This window comes from Macaca fascicularis, chromosome 1 (genome assembly GCF_037993035.2).
Source record: "Macaca fascicularis isolate 582-1 chromosome 1, T2T-MFA8v1.1".
In the NCBI taxonomy this organism is placed as follows: domain Eukaryota; kingdom Metazoa; phylum Chordata; class Mammalia; order Primates; family Cercopithecidae; genus Macaca; species Macaca fascicularis.
Window position 1 is genome coordinate 211,942,115 of NC_088375.1, and position 21,908 is coordinate 211,964,022.

General features: G+C 47.8%; 1 protein-coding gene across 4 annotated transcripts in view; it reads left to right on the forward strand.

Annotated features, from left to right (window-relative positions):
- Nucleotides 1-15,295: 15,295 nt before the first annotated feature.
- LUZP1 (leucine zipper protein 1) overlaps nt 15,296-21,908 on the forward strand; it is a 97,143-nt gene continuing 90,530 nt past the window's right edge. For 2 of the 4 annotated variants that reach the window (XM_065528038.1, XM_045378403.2), the window contains exon 1: nt 15,296-15,440. The gene's annotated coding sequence lies outside the window, so the exon portion shown is untranslated. Of the gene's footprint in view, nt 15,441-15,630; nt 15,833-21,908 lie in introns of those variants that run through there. The other 2 variants (XM_015441022.3, XM_005544488.4) reach the window with 1 other exon arrangement.

The window sequence follows — 21,908 nt, forward strand, 5'->3', positions numbered from 1 at the left end:
AGGCGGAGCTTGCAGTGAGCCGAGATCACGCCACTGCACTCCAGCCTGGGAGACACAGCGAGACTCCGTCTCAAAAAAAAAAAAAAAAAAAAAAAAAAAGGAGGGTGGATAAGATTAATGACCTGAATTGAAAGAGAATTTGGAGCCAGGATGGATCTCCATTCTGTATGGCACCTTGATTGGAAAATAATATCCACGCGTTTCTTCCACTGAGTCTTTCTTAGATTAAATCTCTCCCAGTCGTCCATGAAGAGAAAGTCAGTATTTGTAGTGCCAATGATATAGAGTGACTTGGAGAGAGATTCAGAGGTTAGGGGTAGCGGGAGTAGGAAGGTTTTGGGACCAGACTGACTACCCTGTACCCTTCCTTCTTCCCCAATATCCCTGCGCCATCTTCACATTCTGAAGTTAAAACCCATGATCACCCCTTTGAGGTAGATTGACTGGCTTTAGACACTCACTCCTGCCTCCCCCCACGCTTTGAGTGGGACACCATTCTGAATTTTTTTTCTGAATTATTTTTTTACATCTCTTTCTCATTAGAGATCTGAAAACTCATTAGAGATGTTGAGTCTTATCAAATAAAAAGCATGAGACATCATGGCCAGTAACGTCTTTGGGTGATTTTTCCTCCTCTCCCTGGATATAGAAACCATTCAGCTCAATTCAGTCTCTAGCATTTGTTGAGCACCTACCACATGCCAGGTCCCACGCTCCAGCCTTGGCACTTGTTCTCTCCTATCAGGATGTGAGAAATTAAGGACAGTGTGATGATTAAGAGCTCAGAGACCACGCTCAGTGGCTCATACCTGTAATCCCAGCACTTTGGGAGGCTAAGGTGGGAGAATTGCTTGAGCCCAGGGGTTCAAGGCCAGCATGGGAAACCTGGCAAAACCCTGCCTCTACAAAAAAATACAAAATTTATCCAGACATGGTGGTGCGCATCTGTAGTCCCAGCTGCCTGGGAGGCTGAGGTGGGAGGATTGCTTGAGTGTGGGAGATTGAGGCTGCAGTGTGCCATGATCATGTCACTGCACTGTCCTGGGTGACAGAGCAAGATCCTATCTCAAAAAGGAAAAAAAAAAAAAGGCTCAGGACCTGATGCCTCAACTCAAATCCAAGTGCAGCCAATTTCTCCTGGGTGAACCTGGACAAGTTTTCTTTTCTTTCTTTCTTTCTTTCTTTTTTTTTTTTGAGACAGAGTTTCGCTCTTGTTGCCCAGGGTGGAGTGCAGTGGCCTGATCTCGGCTCACTGCAATCTCCACCTCCTGGGTTCAAGCGATTCTCTTGCATCAGCCTCCCGAGTAGCTTAGATTACAGGCATGCGCCACCACGCCTAGCTAATTTTTGTATTTTTAGTAGAGACAGGTTTTCACCATGTTGGCCAGGCTGGTCTTGAACTCCTGACCTCAGGTGATCCACCCGTCTCGGCCTCCCAAAGTGCTGGGATTACAGGCGTGAGCCACCAAGCCCGGCCCTTTTCTTTTCAAGACAAGGTCTCACTCTGTTGTCCAGGCTGGAGTATAGTGGCACAGTCAGGACTCACTGCAGCCTTGACCTCCCAGACTCAGCCTTCTGAGTAGCTGTGACCACAGGCTTAAACCACCATGACTGGCTAATTTTTTAAATTTTCGTTAGAGATGGGGATCCCACTATGTTGCCCAGGCTGGTCTCAAACTTCTGGGCTCAAGCACTTCTCCCACCTCGGCCTCCCAAAATGCTGGGAATACAGGCATGAGCCACCACACATGGCCTAGAAAAAGTTTCTTTATCTCTCTTTGTCTCATTTTCAACTATAAAATAGGGATAATAATAGATATGTTATTGTGTAAGTTACTACAGTGCTTGGCAGAAGAGCTCTTAAACTGACCTACTTGAGATCAAACAGCAATATAAAAATAACAGCTATGATTTATTAAGTGACTATAATGCTCCTTGTGTACACTTTCTCATTTACCTGTCATCTTGATTTTATAGATGAGGTAAAGAAACCGCTTATGGGCCGGGCGCAGTGGCTCAAGCCTGTAATCCCAGCACTTTGGGAGGCCGAGACGGGCGGATCACGAAGTCAGGAGATCGAGACCATCCTGGCTAACATGGTGAAACCCTGTCTCTACTAAAAAAAATACAAAAAACACTAGCCGGGTGAGGTGGCGGGCGCCTGTAGTCCCAGCTACTTGGGAGGCTGAGGCAGGAGAATGGCGTAAACCCGGGAGGCGGAGCTTGCAGTGAGCTGAGATCCGGCCACTGCACTCCAGCCTGGGCGACAGAGCGAGACTCCGTCTCAGAAAAAGAAAGAAAGAAAGAAAGAAAGAAACCGCTTATGGGCTGGGCATGGTGGCTCCTACCTGTGATCCCAGCACTTTGGGAGGCTGAAGCAGGAGTTTGGGACCAGCCTGGGCAACATAGGGAGACCCCATCTCTAATGACAACAACAAAAATTAGCCAGACATGGTGGAGCACACCTGTAGTCCCAGCTACTCGAGAGGCTGTGGCTACAGTGAGCCCTGATCATGCCACTGCACTCCAGCCTAAGAGACAGAATGAGACCCTGTCTCAAAAAAAGAAAAAGAAAAAGAAGGTTGGCCGGGCGCGGTGGCTCAAGCCTGTAATCCCAGCACTTTGGGAGGCCGAGACGGGTGGATCACGAGGTCAGGAGATCGAGACCATCCTGGATAACACGGTGAAACCCCGTCTCTACTAAGAAATACAAAAAACTAGCCGGGCGAGGTGGCGGGCGCCTGTAGTCCCAGCTACTCGGGAGGCTGAGGCCGGAGAATGGCGTGAACCCGGGAGGCGGAGCTTGCAGTGAGCTGAGATCCGGCCACTGCACTCCAGCCTGGGCTACAGAGCGAGACTCCGTCTCAAAAAAAAGAAAAAAAAGAAAAAGAAGGTTATGTTAGGGCAGGTTTCATAAAGAGAGAACACTTCAGCAGACTGCCAAAAGCTGAGCCTATGTGGAATAGATAGGAGCCCAAGAGAGGGGAAGTATGACAAGGCCTCTTGGGGGAGATGGGACCGAGCAGAGGAAGGTAGGGAAGGCCACACCAGGTGGAGAAAAGAGCAGTAACAGAGCCTCAGAGACAAGTAATATTCGGTGGGGTCTGTGGTCACAGAAAGAAGAATGAGGGGCAGGAATATAGGGTGTCAGGAAGGAAAGAGAAAGGAGGGAGGCCGAGATTGAGGGGATGATTGGTTATCCAGAGGAGTCTTGTGCTGATTTGAAGCTCATGCTGGACATCATCCAGCGCAGCCCTGGACCACCTGCATTAGAATCACCCATGCAGGGCTGGGCACAGTGGTGCACTCCTCTAATCCCAGCACTTTGGGAGGGCAAACCTGGAGGATTACTTTAGTCCAGGAGTTCGAGACCAGCCTAGGCAACATGGTGAAACCCCATCTCTACTACAAATACAAAAATTAGGTGGGCGTGGTGGTACACACCTGTAGTCTCAGCTACTGAGGAGGCTAAGGTGGGAGGACTGCTTGAGCCGGGGAGGTTGAGACTGCAGTAAGCTATAATGGTGTCACTGCACTTCAGCCTGGGTGACAGAGCAAGACCCTTTCTCAAAAAAAAAAAAAAAAAAGTCAAATTGAAGATAAACTTAGAACTTAGGCTGGGTGCAGTGGCTCATGCCTGTAATCTCAGCACTTTGGGAGGCCGAGGTGGGTGAATCACCTGAGGTTGGGAGTTTGAGACCAGTCTGACCAACCTGGAGAAACCCCATCTCTACTAAAAATACAAAATTAGCCAGGCATGGCGGGATGTGCCTGTAATCCCAGCTACTCGTGAGGCTGAGGCAGAATTACCTGAACCGGGAGGCGGAGGTTGTGGTGAACTGAGATTGCGCCATTGCACTCCAGCCTGGGCAACAAGAGCGAAACTCGGTCTCAAAAAAAAAAAAGAAAGAAAGAAAGAAAGAAAGATAAACTTGTTTCTCATGACCATAGGGGAAGCCTGTGTTTGGAGCCTTTCTCCTCTTCTCCCCACCCATCCCTGTCATGCCCCTAATTCCTTCACGCTTAGTCACAGACACACACACAGCATGATGGTGACGATGCAGGTTCCCGTCTAGCACAGGACTCTGCTTTTTTTTTTTTTCCTGCAGCCAATCCGATTCCCTGGTCACAGGACCCTAGGTCTGTTTTTTTGTTTTTGTTTTTTTTAGAGGTGAGGTCTCACGATGTTGCCTAGGCTGGAGTACAGTGGCTATTCACAGATATGATCGTGGCATACTACAGCCTGGAACTCAGGCGATCTCAGTCTCAGGTGATCCTCCTGCCCCTGCCTCCCAAGTAGCTGGGACTACAGGCACGCACCATCACACCAGGCCTCAGGTCAGCTTAAATGGCAACAGGCTGCAGCCTGTAGGAGGTGAATCCTGACGTTTGACTAAATACGTGGGCACCGTGGCCCCCCTCTGCTTTCTCAGCCAGTCTCCTTAGGGAGCATGTCACTGTCCCATGATCTCTCATCAGTCTAGGAGCCCTGCGGCGTATTTCATTGATCTTTGTACTCTTAGTACCTGGCACACAGCCTGTGCTCAATTAACGATAATAGCGAGTGTCTATTGAGCTCTTACTGTGTACCTAGGTACTGCCCTAAGCATTTTATGAGTGTTAACTCATTTAACCTACATGAAGTTGGTCCTATTACTATCCTCCAGATGAGGAACTGGAAGCCCCAAGAAATTAAATACTTTGCCCATTTTCACACTGCTGAGAAGTGGTGGGACCAGAATTCAAGACACAGTTGCAGCCCAGAATCCTCACTCTTAACCCCCAGGGGATATGGCCAGGGCCAAAATGGCATGTGGCTCTGAGGAGCAGCATAAACTAGCGAAGAAAGCACTGATCTGGGAACCAATGAACCCGTCCCAGTTTTTCCACTGTCTTGCTTCACATCTTTCTGCCTCAGTTTGTTCTGTACAATGTGGGTAATAATAATGTCAACCTCAGGGTGGTTGGGGCCTGTGCTCAACTCTGGAGCATTCAAAACTGGGGAAGGTTATTGAATGAGACGAGGCCACAGTTAATTTATAAGGAATTAACTAAACACACACACACACACACACACACACACACACACTCTCTCTCACACACACAGAAAACATGGTGCAACTATGCAGATCATGAAACAGGCCTGTGAACAAGGTTTGGCCTCTGGGCCACCAGTTGGCAACCTCTGATCCTCCCCATTGATCCCCCCCATGCTATTGACTAATTTCTGTTCTCCATACAGCAGCTGGGTCCCTCGTGGAGCTCACAGTTCATCTGGGGGCCAAAGTACATGAAACAGATTACAAAGCCAGACAGTCTGTCCTCCACCAAGTCTGTGCCACACCCCACGCCCTCAGCTCTCTCAGGTGCATTCCAGCCACCTGTCACAGGAAGAGGCGGACTGGGGGGAGGAAGGCAGAAGTGCCCTTTTTACAGGGTCACTGGCAAGGACAGATGTGAGTAGTCCTCCGCATCCGAGGATCTTAAGATAGTGCATTTACCTGCTTCCCTGGCCCCCCTGTATTTTGCTCCCAAGGGGAGGAGTAGGAATTCTAGACCTAGAGGATATCAGATGGGAGAGGGCCTTCAAAGTCATCCAGGACAACCCCAATCAGATCACTAATATCAGAGCAGCAGCTCATGCATTATAATTGGTGAAGTGGGAACTACTATTATCCCCATTTTGCAGATGGGTAAACTGAGACTCAGAATGGTTAAGTAATTCACTCAAGGTATTGCTGCAACTAAATAGCAAAGACAGTAGGCATGATAGCTCAAGTTGGTAATCCCAGCACTTTCGGAGACTTAGGTGGGTGGATTCCTTGAGCTCAGGAGTTTGATACCAGCTGGGCAACATGGTGAAACCCCATCCCTACAAAAAAACACAAAAACTAGCCAGGTGTGGTGGCATGAACCTGTAGTCCCAGCTACTCAGGAGGTTGAGGTGGGAGAATCCCTTGAACCTGGGAGGTTGAGGCTGTAATGAGCCAAGTTCATGCCACTGCACTACAGCCTGGGTGACAGAGCAATACCCTATCTCAAAAAATAAAAACAAAAATAAATAAATAATAAAGCCAGCATTTACATCTACCAGTATGACCCGAGGGCCAGCATGGCTAGCCATCAGCCTCTACCAACTCCTTGGCAACACTTGTACCAGTTATTTGACCGGGTGCTGATTACCTTTCTGTTTATTTATTTATTTATTTATTTTTTTGAGACAGAGTTTCGCTCTGTCACCAGGCCGGAGTGCAGTGGTGAGATCCTGGCTCACTGCAAACTCCACCTCCCAGGTTCGAGCGATTCTCCTCCCTCAGCCTCCTGAGTAGCTGGGACTACAGGTGCGGGTCACCACGCCCAGATAATTTTTTTTTTTATTTTTTATTTTTAGTATAGACGGGGTTTCACCATGTTGGCCAGGATGGTCTCAATCTCTTGACTTCGTGATCCGACCACCTCGGCCTCCCAAAGTGCTGGGATTACAGGTGTGAGCCACCGCTCCCGACCCTTTCTGTATTTTTTTAACCATAGCTACACTAACCCAAGACTAGTCAGGCGCTAGGCCTTGCACTCGGCACTTTATTTATTATTATTATTATTTATTTATGTTTTTTTTTTTTTTTTTTTTTTTTTTTTTTTTGAGGCGGAGTCTCGCTCTGTCGCCCAGGCTGGAGTGCCGTGGCGCGATCTCGGCTCACTGCAAGCTCCGCCTCCCGGGCTCCCGCCATTCTCCTGCCTCAGCCTCCCGAGTAGCTGGGACTACAGGCGCCGCCACCACGCCCGGCTAATTTTTTTGTATTTTTTTAGTGGAGACGGGGTTTCATTGTGTTAGCCAGGATGGTCTCGATCTCCTGACCTCGTGATCCGCCCGTCTCGGCCTCCCAAAGTGCTGGGATTACAGGCTTGAGCCACCGCGCCCGGCCTTATTTATGTATTTTTGAGACAGAGTTCCACTCTTGTTGCCAGGGTGGAGGGCAATGGCACAATCTTGACTCTCTGCAACCTCCACTTCCCGGGTTCAAGTGATTCTCCTGGGAAGCAGAGATGCGATTTCACCATATTGGCCAGGCTGGTCTTGAACTCCTAACCTCAAATTATCGGCCCATCTCAACCTCCCCAAAAGTGCTGGGATTACAGGCGTGAGCCACCATGCCTGGCCCACTTGGCACTTTAAACATGCTTTCTATGATTCCCTCATAACATTAAAAAAAAAAAAGTCAAATTGAAGATAAACTTAGAACTTAGGCCAGGCGCGGTGGCTCATGCCTGTAATCCCAGCACTTTGGGAGGCCCGCATGTTCCTGCATGTTCCATAGTATGCCCATTTTATATGTGAGAAAACTGAAGTTCAAAGTCGTGAGGGAATTTACCAAGCTTAAAAGCACATTACGGCCAGACTGAGATCAAATGTGTATTTGTTATTTATCCAGCTATGACTGAAAGCTTCCCTTGGTTTTGGGGAAAGAAAAATCTGTCTCCCAGAAGTGGCAGCCCCTGGTTCCTAGTTCTCAAAGTCCACATGCTCTTTTCAGATGTTTGAAGGTGGGCACATTATACCCCTTCAGTCTTTTTTATACCAGAGTCAGAGAGTGCCTCCTTCAACTGTTCTCCATAAATTGTGATTTTGACGTCCCCCCAGCCATCATCTTGCTCATTTTCCTATGGATAAGTTATACTTCTACATGTTCCAGTCAAAGTTCTGATCCCAAAATGGAACACAGTTCTCTAGACATGGACAGAAGGACTATCACCTCCCTCACTGTACACACAGTGCTTCTATTAATATAGCCCCAAACCCAATAAAGTATCTCCTATGTACAAAGCACCACCCCATGCACTTAGGATAGAGAATGAACAGCCAGCAACTTCCCTGACCTCCTGGAGCTTACATTTTTCTCACTGAGCTAAGGGAGGAGGCAAAGTCACTTTAGACATGAATCCTAGAATGTCAGAATTGGTAGGGCCCAGTCCTCGCCTGCCTTTTTATTTTTTTGAGATGGAGTCTCACTTTGCCACCCAGGTTGAAGTGCAGTAGTGTGATCTCAGCTCACCACAACCTCTGCCTCCTGGGCTCAAGTGATCCTCCTCCCTCAGCCTGCCAGGTAGCTGGGACTACAGGTGCTCCCCATCAGCCCCGGCTAATTTGTGTATTTTTAGTAGAGATGGGGTTTCACCATGTTGGCTAGGCTGGTCTCAAGCTCCTGACTTCAGGTGATCCACCCGCTTCAGCCTCCCAAAGTGGCTGGGATTACAGGCGTGAGTCAACGCACCCGGCCTCCTGCCTTTTTTATTAACAGATGAAGAAACAGCCCAGAAAGGGGCAGTGACAGACCCAAGATTCTTCCGTGGGACAGAATTCACTTCTGCCTTTCTCATAACCTCAGGCACTGGTCAGACCTGGGCCAGGCCTTATAGAGAAATGTGAACTGGGATGAAAAGTTTGCTGTTGAGAATTTTGCTAAGTGGACCCACCCCAGACCTCCTCAGAGCGTTCTTCAGAAATCCTAATTTATTTTAGGTATGGCCACCAGGTGGCGCAGGAGCACCAGGAAAAAGTGCAGAAATCAAAGGTTGGTGGGCTCCTTCCTCTTCAGATCAATTTTCCTTAGCAATGGGGAACGGTGAATGGGGAATAGTAAAGCCAGCCTGGCCCGGTGGCTCGCACCTGTAATTGCAGCGCCTTTGCAGGCCGAGGCGGGTGGATCCTTTGAGGTCAAGGAGCTTGAGACCAGCCTGGGCAACACGGTGAAACTCTGTCTCTACAAAAAACACAAAAACTAGCTGGGTGTGGTGGCGCATGCCTGTAGTCCCAGCTACTCAGGACGCTGAGGTGGGAGAATCCCTTAAGCCTGGGAGGTCAAGGCTAGGATAGCATTATACTGTATACATTATACATATATACATATACATGTACATTATACATATACAGAGGTGAATTCTGCCTCATTCGAGGAGGTAGCATGGAGTAGTGGCTAAGAGCCTGGATGCAGGCATCACACAGACCAGGTAGGAAACCTACCTTCTTTTTGCTGCCGGGGAACTCCCTGACACCTAGCTCATCAGGTAACCTCTGACCCTTAGATTTGGGTACAAGATAAGGTCCGTATTTCCCAGGGCTCTACACAGAGTTAGAGTTGCTGGTGCCCTCTTCCTGACAGGTCCCTTTTCCAGACAGTTGATGGTCAACTCCAGTCCAGCAGAGAAGTTTCTGCAAGAAGGTGGGAAGTGTTTGCTGCCACACAGAGAAAGTGAGGCTAATGGAATCCAGTAGCTCCACAGCCCAGTATACGTGTGGAAGCTCATCCATACTTCTGTATATCTCATGACACACAGATGTGCAAAGGGTCTGAGGCTGAAAATGATGAATGATTCAGGGGGCTGAGAGTCTAGAGTTCGGGGATGCTGAGAGTCTAGAGTGTCTGAGAAGAAAGAGAGAGTTGGAAAAGTAAGCTGGGCCTTGGGGACTTGACCAAGCTCTCTACATTGAACTTTATCCTGGGAGCAACAGGGAGCTATTGAAGATTATTTAGCAAAGGAATGATACAGTTAGACCAGTGTTGAAAGCAATCACTCAAGCTGGGTGTAAAAGAAGGAATGGGCTGGGTGTGGTGGCTCACACCTGTAATACTAGCACTTTGGGAAGCCGAGGCGGGCGGATCACTTGAGGTCAGGAGTTTGAGACCAGCCTGGCCAACATGGCGAAACCCCATCTCTACTAAAAATATAAAAATTAGCTGGGTGTGGTGGCATGCACCTGTAATGGCAGCTACTCAGGAGGCTGAGGCAGGAGAATCGCTTGAACTAGGGAGGCGGAGGTTGCAGTGAGCCAAGATCATGCCACTGCACTCCAGCCTGGGTGATAGAGCGAGACTTCATCTCAAAAAAACAAAAACAAGGAATGGAGGTGGGGGAGCCTGGAGGCAGACAGTCCAACCAGAAGAGCTGCAGGCTAGAATGGGGAGATTACACTGCTGGCTGATTTTTCATCCACTCAGAGCTTTTCATCGGCCAAGGGGCACTCCAGTGAAATTTGTCTGGCTTGCCCAGGAGTCAGCTCCTCCAGGGTAAGGGGCTGCCCAGCCAGAGAGGAAGAGTGGTTGGTCCCAGCAGCGGGTGTGTCCAAGGAAATCTTCGATATAATCAGACGACCGAGAAAGGCTGGCTAATGAGAGAAGCGAGATTCTGAGTCAGGTTGGAGGGCAGAGGCAGTGTGCGATGTAATGGTTAGGAACACATAATGGCACCAGACACATTTTGTTCAGGTCCCAGCTCTGCCTCTTCTTGACTGTGTAGTTGTGGCCAGGTCACTTTGGCTTGCTTACTTTTTTCTTTCTTTTTTTTTTTTTTTTTTTTGAGACGGAGTCTCGCTCTGTCGCCCAGGAGGCTGGAGTGCAGTGGCCGGATCTCAGCTCACTGCAAGCTCCGCCTTCCGGGTTTACGCCATTCTCCTGCCTCAGCCTCCCGAGTAGCTGGGACTACAGGCGCCCGCCACCTCGCCCGGCTAGTTTTTTTGTATTTTTTTTAGTAGAGACAGAGTTTCACTATGTTAGCCAGGATGGTCTCGATCTCCTGACCTTGTGATCCGCCCGTCTCGGCCTCCCAAAGTGCTAGGATTACAGGCTTGAGCCACCGCGCCCGGCCTACACTTTTTTCTTTCTTTATTTCTTTTTTTTTTTTTTTTTTTTTCAGACAGAGTCTCACTCTTTCACCCAGGCTGGAGTGCAGTGGTGAGATCTTGGATCACTGCAACACCCACCTCCTGGGTTCAAGCAATTCTTGTGCCTCAGCCTCCTGAGTAGCTGGGACTAAAGGTGCATGCCACCACTCCCAGCTAATTTTTGTACATTTTCTTCAGTAGAAACAAGGTTTCGCTATGTTGGCCAGGTTTGTCTCAAACTCCTGACCTTTAGTGATTCACCTGCTTTGGCCTCCCAAAATGCTAGGATTACAGGCATGAGCCACTGTGCCTGGACCACTTTGTCTTTCTGAGCCTCAGTTTCCTCATCTGTAAAATGTGATTAGGAATAGGGCTCATGCCTTGAGACTATTGCCGGGGCTAGACAAGGGAACGTGTGTAAAACTCAGCACAGCACTGGATGCCTAGGAAACACTTGATAAGGGAAGCTCCAGGTTCTCAGCCCATCAAAGACAGTCTGTTGCTGGGGCAGGGTGGTCATTCTGGCTTTGCAGCACATCTCCAGGCCAGGGTGGCTTCAAAAACTGGCCAGTCTGAGCTGATACCACACCAAGTTAGGCGAAGAGAATTCCAGCCAGAAGCAAAGAAATGATGCTTTGGACAGCCCAGGACCACACTCTGGGAGAGATGTGCCATTTCTGTTCCACCTTTATTTATTTATTTATTTCTTGAGACAGAATTTAGGTCTGTCGCCAGGCTGGAGTGCAGTGGTACAATCGTAGCTCAGTGTGGCCTCGACCTTCTAGGCCGAAGTGATCCTCTCACCTCAGCCTCCTGTGCCCAGCTGATTTTTAAATTTTTTGTGGAGACAAGGTCTCACTTTGTTGTCCAGGCTGGTCTCAAACTCCTGAGCTCAAGCAATCATCCCACCTTGGCCTCCCAAAGTGTTGGATTGCAAGCATTGACCACTGCACCTGGCCTCTGTTCCAATTTTTGAAACATTAAAAATTATTCTCCTTTTTCTAGGGGTTCTAGGTGATATCCTCTGTTTTATTTTGCTGGTTTCCTTTTTATTTTGTGGGTGGTTGTATACTGAAGTCCTCCTATAAAACTATAAAACTAGTTATTGTGATAAATGTTTTATGTCCATCCTTGTTTTTCTTTTTCTTTTTTTTTTTAGAAGGAGTTTTGCTTTTGTTGCCCAAGCTGGAGTGCAATGGTGCAATCTTGGCTCACCACAACCTCCACCTCACAGGTTCAAGCAATTCTCCTTCCTCAGCCTCCTGAGTAGCTAGGATTACAGGTATGTGCCACCACACCTGGCTAATTCTGTATTTTTAGTAGAGACAGGGTTTCTCCATGTTGGTCAGGCTGGTCTCGAACTCGCAACCTCAGGTGATCCACCTGCCTCAGTCTCCCGAAGTGCTGGGATCACAGGCGTGAGCCACCGTGCCTGGCCTTATGTACATTCTTTCATGTAATCTTTATAGCAACCCTTTCATATAGTTTTTGTGTTATTGTCCTCACTGTGTGGATGAAGAAACTGAGGCTTGAACAAGTTAACAAACGTTCCTGGGTCTGTCTGGCACTAACCCCTTCGGCCTTTGTGACTAAACTTACCTGGCCTGTCAGCAGAAAGGTCCCTAGAACCTTAAGTTACCCTAGTATCCTGCCCCAGAATTACCCAGTGAGTAGAATGCCAAGGTTTGTCTGGACCAAAAATAAGAGAAACAACCATTGGGAGGCCGAGGCGGGCGGATCACGAGGTCAGGAGTTCAAGATCACCCTGGCCAAAATGGTGAAACCCTGTCTCTACTAAAAATACAAAAATTAGCTGGGCATGGTGGCAGGTGCCTGTAGTCCCAGCTACTCGGGAGGCTGAGGCAGGAGAATTGCTTGAACCTGGGAGGTGGAGGTTGGAGTGAGCCAAGATCGCGCCACTGCACTCCAGCCTGGGCTACAGAGCAAGACTCCATCTCAAAAAAAAAAAAAAAAAAAAAAAAAGAGACAGAAACAACCATGTGACACGGGGCGCAATTCTGATTAAGGAACCATCTGTTGTATTAGGGTCACATGTGTAATACATTCCCTGAGAATTTAATGCGGGGAAAAATTTGTCTCTCCCAATTCACTGGCCTGATTTTTCCAACCATATCACAGCAATAGCTAATTCTTCTATAGGATTTACCACGTGACAGGCCTGTTATGAGAACTAAATATGCGGCCGGGTGCGGTGGCTCATGCCTATAATCCCAGAACTTTGGGAGGCTGAGGCAGGTGAATCACTTGAGGTCAGGAGTTCGAGAGCAGCCTGACCAATATGGTGAAACCCTGTCTCTACTAAAAATACAAAAATTAGCCAGGCGTGGCAGCAGGGGCTTGTAATCCCAGCTACTCAGGAGGCTGAGGCAGGAGAATTGTTTAAACCTGGCAGGCAGAGGTTGCAGTGAGCTGAGATTGCACCACTGCTCTCCAGCCTGGGCGACAGAGCGAGACTCCATCTCAAAAAACAAAATGAAACAAAAAAAAGAACTAAACATGCCTGAAGTCATTTAATCCTTCCAGGGACCCTAAGAAAGGGGTTTATTATTATATTGTCCTGTTTTTCAGAAGAAGCAACAGAAGCACAGAGAAATTAAATAACTGCATAAGGTCATGTGACTAGTAAGTGGCAGAGTTGGGTTTCAAAACAACGTAATTTGCCTCCAGGGTCTGTGTATTCAATCACATGTTTACTACTTACTACACAATTTGTAACTCATCCTGGTTCCCTCTTGACTTTGACTGCCGGGAAACTCAGAGCCATGATTTGTTCGTTCTTCACTGTTACTATCCTTAGAAAACTCAGCCCACCATTTCTACCCTAATTAGTCAGTTTTTCATCTTTCTTTTCTTTTTCCCCAGTGGCCTTTGATCCAGGCTTTTATCACTCCCGAATTCTTGGTCTTTAATTATCAGTCAGATGGTCTTGAGGCTGCAATGAAACCACCTCAAAACCCTTTTTGGAAAAGATATGACGTAAGACATCAGATGAACAGATATGGCTTCTGACCAGTTGAGCCAGCTGGACACAGTTGAAGATGTCTTTTGAGCGTCTTTCATGTAACCAGTACTGCCCTCTGTCATGTGGAGGATACAACCGTGAGCCCAGGGTAGTCCCATACTAGTTATGCCAACTGCTATGATAGATAAATCCTGAAAACGCAATGCCTAAATACAATAGAAATTAGTTCAGTGTGTGGCCCCCTCAGTCAAGTGATGAGTGAGACCCAGGTTGACTAAGGCTCTGTCTTGTCCAATGTGTAGCTTCCAAGGGGGCCCCTGGTGTTGACATATGATTGGCAGATGAGAGAAAAGAGCTTTGAGAAAGCCTACATCCTTCTTCACCACTTTGGCCAGGACATGGCATTCATGTTCTCTGCCCATATCCCACTGGTGAACACTAGTTATGTTCCTAATAGCAAGGAGTGCTGGAAAATGTAGTCTGGCTGCTTTTCTCAGAAACAACTCTACATTTGGAAGGGGAACAGCTTTGATGAACAGCTGACCTTGTCCCAGTTTATGAGGAACTTAAAATTATTGAACGGTCTAACCTTATAGAATGGCTAAGAATACCATGCAATATGTAATGTGGCCACAGGGAGGAAAATGGCCTGGCCTTGTTTACAAGAAACCATGGACAAAAAAAAAAAAAGGAGCATTTAAGGCCGGGCACAGTAGCTCGCACCTGTAATCCCAGCACTTTTGGAGGCCAAGGTGGGTGGATCACCTGAGGTCAGGAGTTCGAGACCAGCCTTATCAACCAATGAAATCCTGTCTCTACTAAAAATACAAAATTAGTTGGGTGTGGTGGCACACGCCTGTAATCCCAGTTACTTGGGAGGCTGAGGCAGGAGAATCGCTTGAACCCAGGAGGTGGAGGTTGCAGTGAGCCAAGATTGTGCCACTGCACTCCAGCCTGGGCTACAAGGCGAAACTCCGTCTCAAAAAAAAAAAAGGGGGGGGGGAGCATTTACATTTAAACCAAATGTATTTGTCCAACAAGGGAATGGGATGGGGTGTGGGGAGGGGGAGAGTTTATCATGATAGCGAGTATTCAGGAGAGGCTACATTTTCACTTGGCGGAAGGCGCTAGAAGGGGTCACGTGGACAGATGCCTCCTATCAGTCCTTCTAAGTGTGAACTTCCATGTAAGGTTCCCTTAATCACCTCTGAGCACTTACTTTGTGTCAAGTTCTCGGTAAGGCTCTGAGGACCCAGAAACACATGAGACAAGGTCATGGTTACTCAACTGAAACGCAGAAGCAGGATGGAGAAAGGCTGAGCTCTGGAAACAGGAGGCTGGAGTTTAATTCCTAGCTCTGTTATTTCGTAGCTGTGCGTCACTGGAGCTGCCACTTGGCCTCTGGTTCTGTTTCCTCATTTATGAACTAGGAACAACAGTTATCTTCATAGATTAAAGAACCCAGTGACGAAATATACCTGGAGCACAGTGGCTGGTATGTAGTAAGCACGTTATTTTATTAGTAGTAATATTTTTATGACGACCTTGGATAAGTCACTTCATTTTTCAAAGCCTCAGCTTTCTCATCCGTAGGATGGAGTTAACACTGACATCACGGGGTTGGAATCTTGCTGTGTCGTGGGGTCGGGAGCTGCCATTTCGTCTCTCCGCTTCCTTCTGGGATAAGTGGGTCGCACCATGCCCACTCGATCGCGGACGGAAACCAGCCCCGTTCGGCGCGCAGAGGAGGAACCTGATTAATAAGGACGCGATTTCCTGGCTGCGCTCCTGGGGAAGGAGGTTTGCTCTGGGTCCCATCCCCCGGCCGGTCCTGCTCAGGAAACGCGGAGAGAAAGCCAGGAACCAGGCCTGCCAGGCCCTGCGGCCCCTCAGCGCCGTCCCTCCTCCCCGGCCCTCGGCTGCAGGAAGCCGGCTGGCGGGAACGCCCTGCCTGGTGGGTGGGAAAGGCGAGAGCGCGCCCGGCACCGGCGGCTTCCCAGACCCGCGGCCGGCCGGCTGCGCGGAGCTGTCACTGCGGCAAACGGCGAACGCGCCGGCCCCCTCCCCCGCCTCCCGCACGCCTGGTGCAGTCGGCCCATTTGTATTTCACGAAGTGCTGCAGCCGGATTCATGGCTCACTGGCGCAGGAGGGGAGAGAGGCTGAGTCCTGTCAAGCGTCAGCGCCCCACCGGGTACGGAGCGCACGCCGTGGGGGCCGGGGTGGGGAGGGAAGGGCGTCCAGCCCTCTCTTTTGGGTGGTGAGATGCTGAGGCCTGAGGGTTTCTAGGTGAGTGTTCAAGGTCATGGCTGGTAAACGGCAGGGCCGGGATGCGACTCGGGGTCTGTTTCACCCTAAAGTTTGTGCCTCGCGTCTGTGGTTCTGCTCCAGGTTTTTGAGGTGTTTGGAGGGCGGGGGTTACATTCTTGCAGCACCTCAAGAACCGGAGTTCTGTACCCAGGGGCTACCGATGGCCTCTCGGAGGTCTGTGAACTCCTTGTGTAACATGTTGTGTGTGTTGCATTTTTCTTCGAAGTTCCAAAGGTGTCAGTGATCCAACAAGGGTCAAGAATTATAGCTCTCCGCAGGGTATGGTGACTCACGCCTGTAATCCCACCGCTTTGGGAGCTCGAGGTGGGAGGATCTCTTGATTCCAGGAGTTCGAGACCAGCCTGGGAAACATAGTGAGACCCCCTCATCCTTACAGAAAATTTAAAAATTAGCTGGACATGGTGGCACATGCTTCTGGTCCCAGCTACTTTGGAGGCTGAGACAGGAGGATTGCTTGAGCCCAGGAGTTTGAGGCTGTGGTGAGGGGTGATTGTGTCATTGCATTGCAGCCTGGGCGACAGAGGTCAGACATTGTCTCAAAAATCGAAAAATCCCCAAAATGATAGCTCTCCAAGCCCGCTATGAGGACTCCAGCTTCATGAGAGGTTGAGGTTCCTCTATGTCTATAACCTCTTGAGAATATTTCTGCAAAGCCCCAGCTGTTACTCTGTAGCAACTTGGGGGCCTCTACAGGATCCCAGATCTTTCTACTGGATCTTGAGACTCTTTCTATAGGATCTTGAGATCTCTCTGGGGATTTGAGCTCTTTATGGGGTCCTGGTGTCTCTTTCTGTGGTTCTGACAATTTTACTCTAAGGTCTGGTGGTCCTCCATGGAATGAGTTCTAAACCTGGGCCTCAGGATAGCTATGAACTCCCTGAAATTGTATGCAAGCTTTTGTGGGTCTGTCTGTATAGGTGGAATTCTGGAGAGAGGTTTCACGGATTTCACCAGATTCTCAAAAGAATCTGTGATCCCCAAAAGCTGGGAAAAAATATTGCTTTAGTGCATTCATTTGAACAGGCCTTACTCCTTTCTCAAAAATAAAAGTCAAGGAAGTAGGGGGCCGGGCCGTGGTGGCTCACGCCTGTAATTCCAGCACTTTTGGGGAGGCTGAGATGGGCAGATCGTTTGAGGTCAGGAGTTTGAGACCAGCCTGGCCAACATGGTGAAACCCCATCTCCACTAAAAATATAAAAATTAACTGGGTGGAGTGGCACACGCCTATAATCCTGGCTGCTCGGGAGGCTGAGGTACGAAAATCACTGGAACCCAGGAGGTGGAGGTTGCAGTGAGCCGAGATCACACCACTGCACTCCAGCCTGGGCGACAGAGCAAGACTGCATCTAAAAAAAAAAAAGTCAAGGAAGTAAAAAGTGGAGGAAATAAAAGACAGTGTTTTCTAGTAGAGTATAGGCTTTGGACTCAGGCATTCCTGGGTTAAAATCCCAATTTCCCACTTACCAGCTGTGTGACCTTGAGCATGTTCCTTACCCTCTCTGAGCCTCCAGGCCACCTCCTCTAGGAAGCCTTCTCTGGCTCCTCAATTGAGTCAGGTCCCCACCCCGCATCCCCCAATCCCTTCTGGCATCTCGCCTGATTCTTTGCAGCACTTAATGGAATTGTTATTAAGTAATTGTATTTAATGTTATCCTGTTTCCCCACTCCTCCAGTCCAGGAAACTTGGGACTTTTGCTGTATTACAGTCTGTGTAGTGCCTGGCACCTGTTAGGCACTCCGCCATTTCTTATGAAATAAATAAAAGTGCAAAGGAATGGAGGGATGCAGGCCGGACACTGTACTAGGGGCAGAAAGGGATCAGAAATTAATAAGCATCATTCCTGCTGTTGAGGAAGTCCCAGGCTGGAGGGGGAAATAAGATGCAAACGAGGAAAACCGTCCTAAATGCGCTAATGGGGGATGAACACTAATCGAGGCAAACACTAGCAGGGAAAGCACCAAAAGATCCAAAGATGAGTGAGACCTAGTCCCTGAAGAGCTGAGATGCCTTTCCTTTGTATTATGTGTTACGATTTACAAAGCACTTAGCTTACATGCAATAGCTGGGTATACACTTATTCTGCAGAGGTGGCAAAACTACTGCAGAGAAGAGTTCAATGACTTGCCCAAAGCCACCCAACCAATAATGGCTGCCTGAGTGCATAGCTTATTTGCTTTGGAATACAGCCCATTTCCTCCTGGACTTGGGCTTTGATGTTGCACATGTCTTGGTTTAGATCCTACTAGATGTGTGACCAGTAAGTGACTTTACCTGTCTGAGCCTTGTTCCCAGTCTGCAAAATAGCAGCAATAATGACCCCCTATAACCTTTAAGAGATAGTATATGCAATATACTAGCAATAATGACCCCTATAACCTTTAAGAGGTAGTATATGTAAACTACCCAGCATGACTCTTGGTTCAGAATACAGGATCTATAAATGTTTGTGGAATGAATGAATGAATGAATGAATGAATGAGTGAGTGAATGAAATACATGTAGTAATGGTTACCCTGAAACATGAGGGAGCAAAGGAATAGAGAGAACTTAAAATCATGCCATTAGGGGGATGATAGGAGGATTGAGGGCGATTTTATTCCTTCCTAGTCTCACTTTCTATGATTCTTGGCAGACTTTGCACTGGCCTCAATCATACTGGGTAATCATTTATTGTTTGCAAACCAACAAAAGTGAGCCAACTCCAGCTTGGTTAGCTTTCTTTTTATGTATATCTTTACTGCCTTTTTTCTGATGACACAGTAATACTACTCCTTGTAAAAAATTAAATTGCAGAATGATATACTGAGTGAAAATGAAAGCGCAAGTTTAGACATGGTAGACACAAGGTGCTGACATATTGTGATTCTTTGGAAGGTGTGGAAGGGGCATAGGACAGTGTGATGGTGAATTTACGTGTCAATTTGACTGGGCTAAGGGATGCCCAGATAGCTGGTAAAACATTATTTCTGAATATTTCTAGGAGAGATTAATATTTGAATTGGTAGATTGAGTAGAGAAAATTGCCTCCACCAGTGTAGGTGGGCATGATCCAATTCACTGAGGGTTCAACAGAACAAAAAAGAGGAGGAAGGAAAATTTGCTCTCTCTCATTGAGCTGGAACATCCATCTTCTCCTGCCCTTGGACATTGGAGCTCCTGGTTCTCAGACCCTTGGACCGTAAGACTTATACCAGCACTTCCCTGCCCACAAACCCCCATTCTTAGCACCACCATCTTTTCTGGTTCTCCAGCTTTCAAAAGGCAGACTGTAGGACTTCTCTGCTTCCATAATCTTGTGAGCCAATTCTCATAATAAGTAGATTATATATATATATATATATATAGATATGTATACTCCTATTGGTTCTGTTTCTCTGGAGAATTCTAACTAATACAGACAGGGAGAAAAAAAAATTCTGCCTGCTTAAACGTCTTTTTGTCCTGGCCTTGTCATGGTTCCTGGGACTTATATTAGGTGTCTTACTTTTGGCTTGTAGCATTGAAAGTTCAAATGCAACCAAGGTCTTGGGTCAGGGGAGGAAGGGAAAATTGTCTCAGCATGGGCTTTCCTGGAACCCCATGAAGAAGGAGATGGGATCTGTGGAACTTTCTATTGCAGTATGCACAGGTGGCTCAGATGCCCACTGCTGGTATACCTTGTAGCTGTGTTTTTACCCCCTTTCCCCTCTATAGCAAAGTCTTTTTTGAAAGTTCTCACTATATGCACAGACAGAACAGCAAAGGAGGCTGGACACAGTGTCTCACTGTGTAATCCCAGTACTTTGGGAGGCCAAGGCAGGTGGATGACTTGAGCTCAGGAGATGGAGACCACCCTGGGCAACATGGCGAAACTCCATCTCTACCAAAAATACAAAAAAATATTAGCTGGGTGTGTGTGTTGGCGGGCACCTGTTATCCCAGCTACATGGGATGCTGAGGTAGGAGGATTACTCGAGCCTGGGAAGTGGACTTGTAGTGAGCCGAGATCATGACATGGCACTCTAGCCTGGGTGACAAAGTGAGATTCTATCTCAAAAAAAAAAAAGCAAAAACAGAAACAAAACGAAACTCAGCAAAGCAAAAGAAAAAAAACCTGAAGTTTCTCTATTTAGCTCTTTTTTATTTATTTATTTTTTTAGAGACAGGGTCTTTCTCTGTCACTCAGCCTGGAGTGCAGTGCAGAGATCATAGCTCACTGCAGCCTCCAACTCCTGGGCTCAAGCAATCTTCCCTCCTCAGCCTCCTGAGTAACTAGGACTACAGGTGTGAGCCACCATGCCTGGCGGTGGCTCACACCTGTAATCCTAGCACTTTGGGAGGCTGAGGTGGGCGGATCACAAGGTCAGGAGTTGGAGACCAGCCTGACCAACATGGTGAAACCCTGTCTCTACTAAAAATACAAAAATTAACTGGGTGTGGTGTTGCACGCCTGTAATCCCAGCTACTCAGGAGGCTGAGGCAGAATTGCTTGAACACGGGAGGCGGAGCTGAGATCTCACCACTGCACTCTAGCCTGAGCAACAGAGCGAGACTGTCTCCAAAAAAATAAAAATAAAAATAAAATAAAATTTTGGCTGGGTGTGGTGGCTCACGCTTGCAATCCCAGCACTTTGGGAAGACAAAGCTAAAGGATCGCTTGAGCCCAGGCATTTGAGACCAGCCTGGGCAACATGGTGAAACCCCGTCTCTACTAAAAATACAAAAATTACCCGGGCGTGGTGGGTCATGAGTAGCAGCTGTAATCGCAGCTACTCGGGAGGCTGAGGCAGGAGAATCGCTTGAACCTGGGAGGTGAAGGTTGCAGTGAGCCTAGATCGTGCCACTGCACTCTAGCCTGAGCAACAGAGGGAGACCTCTGTCTCAAAAAAAAAATAAAAAAAGAAAAAAATTTTTTTTTTGTTTGTAAAGACAGGGGTCTCCCTCTGTCACCCAGACTGATCTCAAACTCCTGGTCTCAAGTAATCTTCTCACCTTGACCACCCAAAGCACTGGGATTACAGGTGTGAGCCACTGAGCCTGGCCTATTTAGTTCTTTATAGTCTCCATATTTTTCTATGCATATACTAAGCATATATTACAAATTATAACTATAGGGTCCTACTACACTTGTAATTCAGCAACTTACTCTCACTCTTTTCACTTAACAATGCCCAATAGAGACCTTTTATTGCCTAATCATACAAATCTATTCCTTTCCTTTTACTATATGGAGCCTCTTGAGGGTAGGGCTATTATTTAGCCCTACTTCCAGTCCAGAGTCCAGCATATGGGAAGTCTTGCTGGGAGGACGAGGACATGTTCAAATAGTAACAGCAACCACTACATCCTGGCATGAACTAGGTGCCAAGCTCTGAACGCAGCTCTTTCAGATGTTTAACCCTCACAGGCACTGTGTGAGAAAGGTGGTATTATTATTTCCATTTCGCAGATGAGAAACTGAGGTGCAGAGACCTAAAAACCCAAGATTACATAACTAGTAAGTGGCAGAGCTGGGTTTTGAATCCTGATCTTTCCTGTGCCAAAGGTTTTGCTATGAATAAATGAATAAGTGGTTGCTGGGATCATGGGTCCTGGGGAGAAAGTTCTTTCTTCAGAACCTCCCTGGTATGTCCTGGGTTCTTCCTTCCAAGGGTTTGTAGTACTTGGAATCGGCTTTAGCCCTTAGGAGCAACTCAGTAAAGGCCCTTCCTTTGCCTCCAGCAATCTTACGGCCATGCTTACTTTTCACAGGAAGTGGTGTTTTTGAATATTTTTTCTAAAAATAAGCTATAATTTATTAGGGGCCTTTGAGGACCAGGCCAGGCATTTCAGGACACCCATGTGCCTGCCTGCAGCATAGGAAATTAATCAGAACCTCAAAGTTCTTCCCCTCCTCCCACAGGCCAGTGCTCTGGAAATGCCCAGTGCCTCATTGCAGCTCTCCTAGAGGACTGCAGAG